Consider the following 12,553-nt stretch of genomic DNA (forward strand, 5'->3'; position numbering starts at 1 on the left):
ATTGCGGTTGGTGCTTTATTCGCAGGCATCAGTGAATCTACTTCGGTTTCTATTGGCTCATTCTTAAGAGGCAGGGAAATACCCTGGGTGGAGTCAAACTAGAAAGCTGCGCCTGAGATTTCGCAATCAGTGTCGTAATAATGACATAATACTGCCAAGCTATGCATTTTACTGTCTAATACAATGTTTAAAAAAACTCTACGTCGATTTAATTTTAATGTGAACAGATTCTGAATGAGATTGAAATAAGTCTACATTTCCAACTGTCTTCACATGAAAGTGTTCAGGAACATTCCATAATAAGGAAAGTATTTAAGTAGAAGGAGTAACTTACAGAATTCGATCATGTTAAAAATCAACACTCAGGCAGAATACAGGATCTTCAGATACACACTGAGTAAAAATCATTTTTCATTCTGGACCACAAATGCATATTTCCCCTCCTTACCCAGAGGTTTTCATACGTATTGAGGGTTTAAACCACAAACCTGCATAAACAATAAAAAGAGGCAGGCTGGTGCCACTCATCATTCTTACTGGTTCAGTGGAGGAACGAGTTCATTTACTACTTCTCCATCATCTCCAACATCTCCTGCTTCAGCAATGGATGCACTGAAGGTCTTAAGCATCGTCGTCCTTGTGTTGCTGCAAGCGCTGGATGCTGCAGTGATCCCATGCGCCTGGACGCAGTTCAGACTGAGAGTCATGAATGAGGAGAGCATCGAGCTGCTGAAGAACATGGTGAGAAACCTTCACGTGGCAGAATTAAATACCTTGTAGATCTGAAAGCATCCACTAAGGGCTTCTTGCCTTCTCATCTGTAGGGTGATGTGATGCCGCTGAAGTGTTTGGAGAAAGGAGGGCGAGCGTTCCCAGATGACACATTCATCAAAGTACAGGTAAATAATACCAATCACGAAGGAGGAAAATAACTTCACGCGAGACACATAACAGTACATCAGTGTGATTCTTGCTGTGGTTCAGGATGAAGATCTGGTCGTGGTTGCTCTTGAAACTTTGAGGGGTGTGGAAAGAATCTTCAAAAATGAGCCAACATCTGTGACGTGGGACCGGGAAAAACTAGGACTCTTCAGGAATGTCATATCTTACAGACAAGTGGAGAATCTGCAGAAATGTGTAAGGAACGAGTGTGTGACTGATTGATGCTGATGTTGCTGTGGAAGTGTAAATCTGTGTGTAGGAGCTTCATGGAGGAGAGGATGAATGAACGAATGCATGAATGAATGAATCCACTGAATCACAATCAGTAGACCACATCAGTATCTACACCATAAAAACATCAGTTCACTCTTTATAGGTTGAGGGAGATACATCCCAGAATGCAATGGGAAGCAGCTCAGCAAATGGTCTGAAGTCCTATTTTGAGAAGCTGGAGGAAGAACTGAAAAGCAAGGTGAGTTCAGTTCATACACTTCATGATTATCTATCAACAATATCAAAAGTGAAGGTCAATATCATCGTTTACATGAAGATTAATACAGGAATGTTGATTTGATTTCTATAAAGGAATTGAGCGAGTGCTCCTGGGAGATGGTGAGAGATGAGGTGCAACACGTCCTGATTAAGTTCCAGACTTTTCTCCAGAGCAGAAAGTAGAAACATCTCCTCAACAGCTTCCCTCACGACATTTCCTGTTGTTTCTCAGGATTAAAAATGTTCATTTATTTATTTATTAACTTAAATATTTATTTATTTAAATAATTATTTAAATATTTGTACTTGTTATTTATTTAAAGCATTTTCAATTGATCTTTTATTTTTTAACGTTTTAATAAAATCGTTATGTCATGTATAATTGAGGAGCTGATCTCTTGATATTTCAGTGTCTTTCAAATATTGACCTAATAATTAAAAAAAACGCCATTGTCATTAGTTATGTGCTGCAGTTTTTGGACGCATAACATAAACAATACATGTTAAACAAAGGTCAGTTTAAATACAATGACATCACTATATAAAACGTGTAAAAACAGTAAATAATGTAATTTGTTTCTAACTGACTTCCTGTTCAGGTGGGTAGATATAGATAGATAGATAGATAGATAGATAGACAGATAGATGGTAAGATAGATAGATAGATAGATAGATAGATAGATAGATAGATAGAAGAAGGAAACAGGAGTGGAAACGGAAATATGATGCAAAAAGGGAAATGGCCGAATTGAAGGGGTTTCTGCTCTAATTGCTATTTTCACTTATAAAACGTGCTTTTCGTTTTTCAAACACACATAGATCCACACTACAAAAGCCACAGCATGGGCATCACAATCAATAGACCTTCTGAAGATCCTCCTATCAGTCCTGAACGTAGGTAGCTCCTGCGGTTATCATTAGAGTTCAGGTTCTTGCTGATAATATAGCTCATATTTAACCCCACTGTGATCTCTTCTCTCCCATCTCCAGTCCGGTTTCATGATGGCATTCCAGTGTTTGTTTTGGGTCAGCACTCTTCTCTGCACTGCCCAGGTCTGGTCAATGCCCATAAAATGTCAGCTTCAGCGGAGGCTCGTGGAAACAACCCACAACCTGCTCGAGACAATGGTATGTAGACATTTAGAAGTGCTCACGGGAGACTGATGCAACATCTCACACAGTTTAAATGTGATAGTGTCCTCAATTGTGGTCAATTAGTTATTGACCCTCTTTCTCCTCTGACAGGCTGGTCCATTTCCTTCCCAATGTTTGGACGACAGATTTGAAATAAGTTTGCCCACCTGGGCTCTGCAGTCCAACGACTCTAAACAGGTGAGTTCTTCCTGCTCAGGTCTTTTACTCATGTTTGAATGGTACTCTGCAAAGGCACATCTTTAGGTTTTAGGAGCAATTTGATAGACAGGTCGTATTTGGGATGCATTGCAGGATGTGGGGCTCACAAAGGCCGTGTACAAGACCCTAATGGACGTGAGCTCCCTGATGGAGAACGACGGCATTCCACAGTACTGGGATTCTGAAAAGCTGGAGAACTTTGAGAGCCTCGTTTATCGACAAATCAACGAGAACAAATGTGTAAGAACATTCACTGCCCTGTTCAAAGTGTGTGAAATGAAGTTGTGTGTTGGATGAAAGTCGGACTGTATTGAGTTAAATGTAAGCTGTTGTTGCAGAATTTGGTCGTGGATGAAGATGGCTTTCCTGCGAGAGACGCTGCTCTTACACACTATTTTCAGAAACTCGCAGCACTTTTGAAGGAGAAGGTTTGAGCTCTTTCTAACGCTGAATAAAATGTTCTGATCCACAAATGAATGATGTGTGTATTTCTCTATAAATGAGACTGAGGTTATTTGTGTGTGTCTTTTGTTCGCAGGAGTTCAGTGTGTGTGCTTGGGAAAGAGTTCGTCATGAACTTCTGCGCGCTCTACAGATCATTCTGGTGGAGAATTCCAACATCTGGTCAACATCAGTCTAACCTGTGGACAGAAATGATTTTTAATACCATGATTAGAACAGACGTTTTTTTACAAAGATAATTGTGTGTTATTTATTTATTTATTTATTTATTTATTTATTTATGCATATATGTTCTCCAATGTTCTATTTGACATAATAAAAAGCGATTTCATTTCAAATCTGTGTTCTGAGTGTGTTTTAACAACTTATCTAAAACATATCATAGAAACATCTTTATACTTACACATAAAACTTAGTCCTTAGATAAACATCAGATTCAAGCTGTAGTCATTGGATTTAGCTCTTTAATGTCTCTAACCACGCATGTCCTTCTACAATTCAGACACTAAGATATCTCAATCACTCTGAAGTAAAAATATGGAAAAACAAAGCACATCTCCATAGATTCTGGGTGGCACATCTGTCTAACTGCACAACAACCAAGAAATTATAAGATCAGTTCTAACTGTAAGAAGAAGAGAACATCACAATGCAGATTTTTAAAGATCTGTGCAGGAGGGAAAAATCTGTCATTTTTATTACTTTAAATACGTTTTATTAATACTTGATTCATTTATATAATAAGTAAATATATTATTAAGTAAATTTATTATTTTGAACTAAAACAAATTTAAATTAGTAGAAATTAGTTAAGTTTTATTTACAAATTTGGCTTTTCGTTATTATTCCTAAATATCTGGACTTTTAATTGTGTGTGTTGAATAATTGAAATCAATTATTTAGCTGAATAATGGGCCTAAACAAGAAGGTGTGTTATGGTTTTTGTGTGTTTCACACAAATGTCCAGATGAAAAAAAGAACAGGAAGGTTAGGTAAAGAAAGTTATTTATATATTGTTACTGCATGAAGCTATGCATTTTTTTTATTTCTCCACTATTATTTAAGCCTTCATTTTAATTTTGTGATTCAGTGTTGATTGTAAGAGTGGGAAATGCTTAAGTATATGTTTGTTGGAACAATTGTACTTTGTCTTTACCCATTATTAAAATTGAACAATAAAAATCCCTGAATTATTCAAATTTAATTCAATTGCATTTAAAAGGAGAAATTAAAATGGAACAAAGTGATTCATTACAGTTCTAAAATGTCAAATTCTTGGAGAATTTAAAAGCTTTTGATTTTTAATTCTTTCTATTAAGGCACTGACTGAACCATCCATGTGAAATGTATTCTCCCTAAAATATGCTAATATATATTCATGTAGGGACCACTTCCACACATTGGTCAGACATTACGAAAAATTGAAGAGTTGTACTTTATTAGTTAAAGCATATACTGTAAATAGAAACCTCTGTAACTGCATTTTTGCTCCATGTTTTCACATTTAACCGAGTAAAAGTTTCAGTTCCCAAACTTTCACTTCACACCAGTTTATCTGAAGTTTCTTTACCCCGTTAAACCGTTAGGAAATGATTCTATTTTTGCAACATCATATTCAACTATTCAAATGAAATGAATTGCGGTTGGTGCTTTATTCGCAGGCATCAGTGAATCTACTTCGGTTTCTATTGGCTCATTCTTAAGAGGCAGGGAAATACCCTGGGTGGAGTCAAACTAGAAAGCTGCGCCTGGGATTTCGCAATCAGTGTCGTAATAATGACACAATACTGCCAAGCTATGCATTTTACTGTCTAATACAATGTTTAAAAAAAACTCTACGTCGATTTAATTTTAATGTGAACAGATTCTGAATGAGATTGAAATAAGTCTACATTTCCAACTGTCTTCACATGAAAGTGTTCAGGAACATTCCATAATAAGGAAAGTATTTAAGTAGAAGGAGTAACTTACAGAATTCGATCATGTTAAAAATCAACACTCAGGCAGAATACAGGATCTTCAGATACACACTGAGTAAAAATCATTTTTCATTCTGGACCACAAATGCATATTTCCCCTCCTTACCCAGAGGTTTTCATACGTATTGAGGGTTTAAACCACAAACCTGCATAAACAATAAAAAGAGGCAGGCTGGTGCCACTCATCATTCTTACTGGTTCAGTGGAGGAACGAGTTCATTTACTACTTCTCCATCATCTCCAACATCTCCTGCTTCAGCAATGGATGCACTGAAGGTCTTAAGCATCGTCGTCCTTGTGGTGCTGCAAGCGCTGGATGCTGCAGTGATCCCATGCGCCTGGACGCAGTTCAGACTGAGAGTCATGAATGAGGAGAGCATCGAGCTGCTGAAGAACATGGTGAGAAACCTTCACGTGGCAGAATTAAATACCTTGTAGATCTGAAAGCATCCACTAAGAGCTTCTTGCCTTCTCATCTGTAGGGTGATGTGATGCCGCTGAAGTGTTTGGAGAAAGGAGGGCGAGCGTTCCCAGATGACACATTCATCAAAGTACAGGTAAATAATACAAATCAGGAAAGAGGAAAATAACTTCACGCGAGACACATAACAGTACATCAGTGTGATTCTTGCTGTGGTTCAGGATGAAGATCTGGTCGTGGTTGCTCTTGAAACTTTGAGGGGTGTGGAAAGAATCTTCAAAAATGAGCCAACATCTGTGACGTGGGACCGGGAAAAACTAGGACTCTTCAGGAATGTCATATCTTACAGACAAGTGGAGAATCTGCAGAAATGTGTAAGGAACGAGTGTGTGACTGATTGATGCTGATGTTGCTGTGGAAGTGTAAATCTGAGTGTAGGAGCTTCATGGAGGAGAGGATGAATGAACGAATGCATGAATGAATGAATCCACTGAATCACAATCAGTAGACCACATCAGTATCTACACCATAAAAACATCAGTTCACTCTTTATAGATTGAGGGACATACATCCCAGAATGCAATGGGAAGCAGCTCAGCAAATGGTCTGAAGTCCTATTTTGAGAAGCTGGAGGAAGAACTGAAAAGCAAGGTGAGTTCAGTTCATACACTTCATGATTATCTATCAACAATATCAAAAGTGAAGGTCAATATCATCGTTTACATGAAGATTAATACAGGAATGTTGATTTGATTTCTGTAAAGGAATTGAGCGAGTGCTCCTGGGAGATGGTGAGAGATGAGGTGCAACACGTCCTGATTAAGTTCCAGACTTTTCTCCAGAGCAGAAAGTAGAAACATCTCCTCAACAGCTTCCCTCACGACATTTCCTGTTATTTCTAAGGCTTAAAAATGTTTATTTATTTATGTATTAACTTAAATATTTATTTATTTAAATAATTATTTAAATATTTGTACTTGTTATTTATTTAAAGCATTTCCAATTGATTTTCAATATTTTAACGTTTTAATAAAATCGTTATGTCATGTATAATTGAGGAGCTGATCTCTTGATATTTCAGTGTCTTTCAAATATTGACCTAATAATTAAAAAAAACGTCATTGTCATTAGTTATGTGCTGCACTTTTTGGACGCATAACATAAACAATACATGTTAAACAAAGGTCAGTTTAAATACAGTGACATCACTATATAATACGTGTAAAAACAGTAAATACTGTAATCTGTTTAAACAATGAAGGCAGGGTGTCCAGATGAAAAAAAGAACAGGAAGGTTAGGTAAAGAAAGTTATTTATATATTGTTACTGCATGAAGCTATGCATTTTTTTTAATTTATCTACTATTATTTAAGCCTTCATTTTTATTTTGTGATTCAGTGTTGATTGTAAGAGTGGGAAATGCTTAAGTATATGTTTGTTGGAACATTTGTACTTTGTCTTTACCCATTATTAAAATTGAACAATAAAAATCCCTGAATAATTCAAATTTAATTCAATTGCATTTAAAAGGAGAAATTAAAATGGAACAAAGTGATTCAAACAAAGTAGAAACATCTCCTCAACAGCTTCCCTCACGACATTACCTGTTGTTTCTCAGGATTAAAAATGTTTATTTATTTATTTATTAACGTACATATTTATTTATTTATTTAAATAATTATTTTAATATTTGTACTTGTTATTTATTTAAAGCATTTTTAATTGATTTTTAATTTTTTAACGTTTTAATAAAATCGTTATGTCATGTATAATTGAGGAGCTGATCTCTTGATATTTCAGTGTCTTTCAAATATTGACCTAATAATTAAAAAAAAACGCCATTGTCATTAGTTATGTGCTGCAATTTTTGGACGCATAACATAAACAATATATATTAAACAAAGGTCAGTTTAAATACAGTGACATCACTATATAAAACGTGTAAAAACAGTAAATACTGTAATCTGTTTATAACTGACTTCCTATTCAGGTGGGTAGATATATATATATATAGATAGATAGATAGATAGAAAGACAGATAGATAGATAGATAGATAGACAGAGAGACAGATAGATGGTAAGATAGATAGATAGATAGATAGAAGAAGGAAACAGGAGTGGAAACGGAAATATGATGCAAAAAGGGAAATGGCCGAATTGAAGGGGTTTCTGCTCTAATTGCTATTTTCACTTATAAAACGTGCTTTTCGTTTTTCAAACACACATAGATCCACACTACAAAAGCCACAGCATGGGCATCACAATCAATAGACCTTCTGAAGATCCTCCTATCAGTCCTGAACGTAGGTAGCTCCTGCGGTTATCATTAGAGTTCAGGTTCTTGCTGATAATATTGCTCATATTTAACCCCACTTTGATCTCTTCTCTCCCATCTCCAGTCCGGTTTCATGATGGCATTCCAGTGTTTGTTTTGGGTCAGCACTCTTCTCTGCACTGCCCAGGTCTGGTCAATGCCCATAAAATGTCAGCTTCAGCGGAGGCTCGTGGAAACAACCCACAACCTGCTCGAGACAATGGTATGTAGACATTTAGAAGTGCTCACGGGAGACTGATGCAACATCTCACACAGTTTAAATGTGATAGTGTCCTCAGTTGTGGTCAATTAGTTATTGACCCTCTTTCTCCTCTGACAGGCTGGTCCATTTCCTTCCCAATGTTTGGACGACAGATTTGAAATAAGTTTGCCCACCTGGGCTCTGCAGTCCAACGACTCTAAACAGGTGAGTTCTTCCTGCTCAGGTCTTTTACTCATGTTTGAATGGTACTCTGCAAAGGCACATCTTTAGGTTTTAGGAGCAATTTGATAGACAGGTCGTATTTGTGATGCATTGCAGGATGTGGGGCTCACAAAGGCCGTGTACAAGACCCTAATGGACGTGAGCTCCCTGATGGAGAACGACGGCATTCCACAGTACTGGGATTCTGAAAAGCTGGAGAACTTTGAGAGCCTCGTTTATCGACAAATCAACGAGAACAAATGTGTAAGAACATTCACTGCCCTGTTCAAAGTGTGTGAAATGAAGTTGTGTGTTGGATGAAAGTCGGACTGTATTGAGCTAAATGTAAGCTGTTGTTGCAGAATTTGGTCGTGGATGAAGATGGCTTTCCTGCGAGAGACGCTGCTCTTACACACTATTTTCAGAAACTCGCAGCACTTTTGAAGGAGAAGGTTTGAGCTCTTTCTAACGCTGAAGAAAATGTTCTGATCCACAAATGAATGATGTGTGTATTTCTCTATAAATGAGACTGAGTTTATGTGTGTGTGTCTTTTGTTCGCAGGAGTTCAGTGTGTGTGCGTGGGAAAGAGTTCGTCATGAACTTCTGCGCGCTCTACAGATCATTCTGGTGGAGAATTCCAACATCTGGTCAACATCAGTCTAACCTGTGGACAGAAATGATTTTTAATACCATGATTAGAACAGACGTTTTTTTACAAAGATAATTGTGTGTTATTTATTTATTTATTTATTTATTTATTTATTTATGCATATATGTTCTCCAATGTTCTATTTGACATAATAAAAAGCGATTTCATTTCAAATCTGTGTTCTGAGTGTGTTTTAACAACTTATCTAAAACATATCATAGAAACATCTTTATACTTACACATAAAACTTAGTCCTTAGATAAACATCAGATTCAAGCTGTAGTCATTGGATTTAGCTCTTTAATGTCTCTAACCACGCATGTCCTTCTACAATTCAGACACTAAGATATCTCAATCACTCTGAAGTAAAAATATGGAAAAACAAAGCACATCTCCATAGATTCTGGGTGGCACATCTGTCTAACTGCACAACAACCAAGAAATTATAAGATCAGTTCTAACTGTAAGAAGAAGAGAACATCACAATGCAGATTTTTAAAGATCTGTGCAGGAGGGAAAAATCTGTCATTTTTATTACTTTAAATACGTTTTATTAATACTTGATTCATTTATATAATAAGTAAATATATTATTAAGTAAATTTATTATTTTGAACTAAAACAAATTTAAATTAGTAGAAATTAGTTAAGTTTTATTTACAAATTTGGCTTTTCGTTATTATTCCTAAATATCTGGACTTTTAATTGTGTGTGTTGAATAATTGAAATCAATTATTTAGCTGAATAATGGGCCTAAACAAGAAGGTGTGTTATGGTTTTTGTGTGTTTCACACAAATGTCCAGATGAAAAAAAGAACAGGAAGGTTAGGTAAAGAAAGTTATTTATATATTGTTACTGCATGAAGCTATGCATTTTTTTTATTTCTCCACTATTATTTAAGCCTTCATTTTAATTTTGTGATTCAGTGTTGATTGTAAGAGTGGGAAATGCTTAAGTATATGTTTGTTGGAACAATTGTACTTTGTCTTTACCCATTATTAAAATTGAACAATAAAAATCTCTGAATTATTCAAATTTAATTCAATTGCATTTAAAAGGAGAAATTAAAATGGAACAAAGTGATTCATTACAGTTTTAAAATGTCAAATTCTTGGAGAATTTAAAAGCTTTTGATTTTTAATTCTTTCTATTAAGGCACTGACTGAACCATCCATGTGAAATGTATTCTCCCTAAAATATGCTAATATATATTCATGTAGGGACCAGTTCCACACATTGGTCAGACATTACGAAAAATTGAAGAGTTGTACTTTATTAGTTAAAGCATATACTGTAAATAGAAACCTCTTTAACTGCATTTTTGCTCCATGTTTTCACATTTAACCGAGTAAAAGTTTCAGTTCCCAAACTTTCACTTCACACCAGTTTATCTGAAGTTTCTTTACCCCGTTAAACCGTTAGGAAATGATTCTATTTTTGCAACATCATATTCAACTATTCAAATGAAATGAATTGCGGTTGGTGCTTTATTCGCAGGCATCAGTGAATCTACTTCGGTTTCTATTGGCTCATTCTTAAGAGGCAGGGAAATACCCTGGGTGGAGTCAAACTAGAAAGCTGCGCCTGAGATTTCGCAATCAGTGTCGTAATAATGACATAATACTGCCAAGCTATGCATTTTACTGTCTAATACAATGTTTAAAAAAACTCTACGTCGATTTAATTTTAATGTGAACAGATTCTGAATGAGATTGAAATAAGTCTACATTTCCAACTGTCTTCACATGAAAGTGTTCAGGAACATTCCATAATAAGGAAAGTATTTAAGTAGAAGGAGTAACTTACAGAATTCGATCATGTTAAAAATCAACACTCAGGCAGAATACAGGATCTTCAGATACACACTGAGTAAAAATCATTTTTCATTCTGGACCACAAATGCATATTTCCCCTCCTTACCCAGAGGTTTTCATACGTATTGAGGGTTTAAACCACAAACCTGCATAAACAATAAAAAGAGGCAGGCTGGTGCCACTCATCATTCTTACTGGTTCAGTGGAGGAACGAGTTCATTTACTACTTCTCCATCATCTCCAACATCTCCTGCTTCAGCAATGGATGCACTGAAGGTCTTAAGCATCGTCGTCCTTGTGGTGCTGCAAGCGCTGGATGCTGCAGTGATCCCATGCGCCTGGACGCAGTTCAGACTGAGAGTCATGAATGAGGAGAGCATCGAGCTGCTGAAGAACATGGTGAGAAACCTTCACGTGGCAGAATTAAATACCTTGTAGATCTGAAAGCATCCACTAAGGGCTTCTTGCCTTCTCATCTGTAGGGTGATGTGATGCCGCTGAAGTGTTTGGAGAAAGGAGGGCGAGCGTTCCCAGATGACACATTCATCAAAGTACAGGTAAATAATACCAATCACGAAGGAGGAAAATAACTTCACGCGAGACACATAACAGTACATCAGTGTGATTCTTGCTGTGGTTCAGGATGAAGATCTGGTCGTGGTTGCTCTTGAAACTTTGAGGGGTGTGGAAAGAATCTTCAAAAATGAGCCAACATCTGTGACGTGGGACCGGGAAAAACTAGGACTCTTCAGGAATGTCATATCTTACAGACAAGTGGAGAATCTGCAGAAATGTGTAAGGAACGAGTGTGTGACTGATTGATGCTGATGTTGCTGTGGAAGTGTAAATCTGTGTGTAGGAGCTTCATGGAGGAGAGGATGAATGAACGAATGCATGAATGAATGAATCCACTGAATCACAATCAGTAGACCACATCAGTATCTACACCATAAAAACATCAGTTCACTCTTTATAGGTTGAGGGAGATACATCCCAGAATGCAATGGGAAGCAGCTCAGCAAATGGTCTGAAGTCCTATTTTGAGAAGCTGGAGGAAGAACTGAAAAGCAAGGTGAGTTCAGTTCATACACTTCATGATTATCTATCAACAATATCAAAAGTGAAGGTCAATATCATCGTTTACATGAAGATTAATACAGGAATGTTGATTTGATTTCTATAAAGGAATTGAGCGAGTGCTCCTGGGAGATGGTGAGAGATGAGGTGCAACACGTCCTGATTAAGTTCCAGACTTTTCTCCAGAGCAGAAAGTAGAAACATCTCCTCAACAGCTTCCCTCACGACATTTCCTGTTGTTTCTCAGGATTAAAAATGTTCATTTATTTATTTATTAACTTAAATATTTATTTATTTAAATAATTATTTAAATATTTGTACTTGTTATTTATTTAAAGCATTTTCAATTGATCTTTTATTTTTTAACGTTTTAATAAAATCGCTATGTCATGTATAATTGAGGAGCTGATCTCTTGATATTTCAGTGTCTTTCAAATATTGACCTAATAATTAAAAAAAACGCCATTGTCATTAGTTATGTGCTGCAGTTTTTGGACGCATAACATAAACAATACATGTTAAACAAAGGTCAGTTTAAATACAATGACATCACTATATAAAACGTGTAAAAACAGTAAATAATGTAATTTGTTTCTAACTGACTTCCTGTTCAGGTGGGTAGATA

Source organism: Salminus brasiliensis, chromosome 3 (assembly GCF_030463535.1).
Source record: "Salminus brasiliensis chromosome 3, fSalBra1.hap2, whole genome shotgun sequence".
NCBI lineage: Eukaryota > Metazoa > Chordata > Actinopteri > Characiformes > Bryconidae > Salminus > Salminus brasiliensis.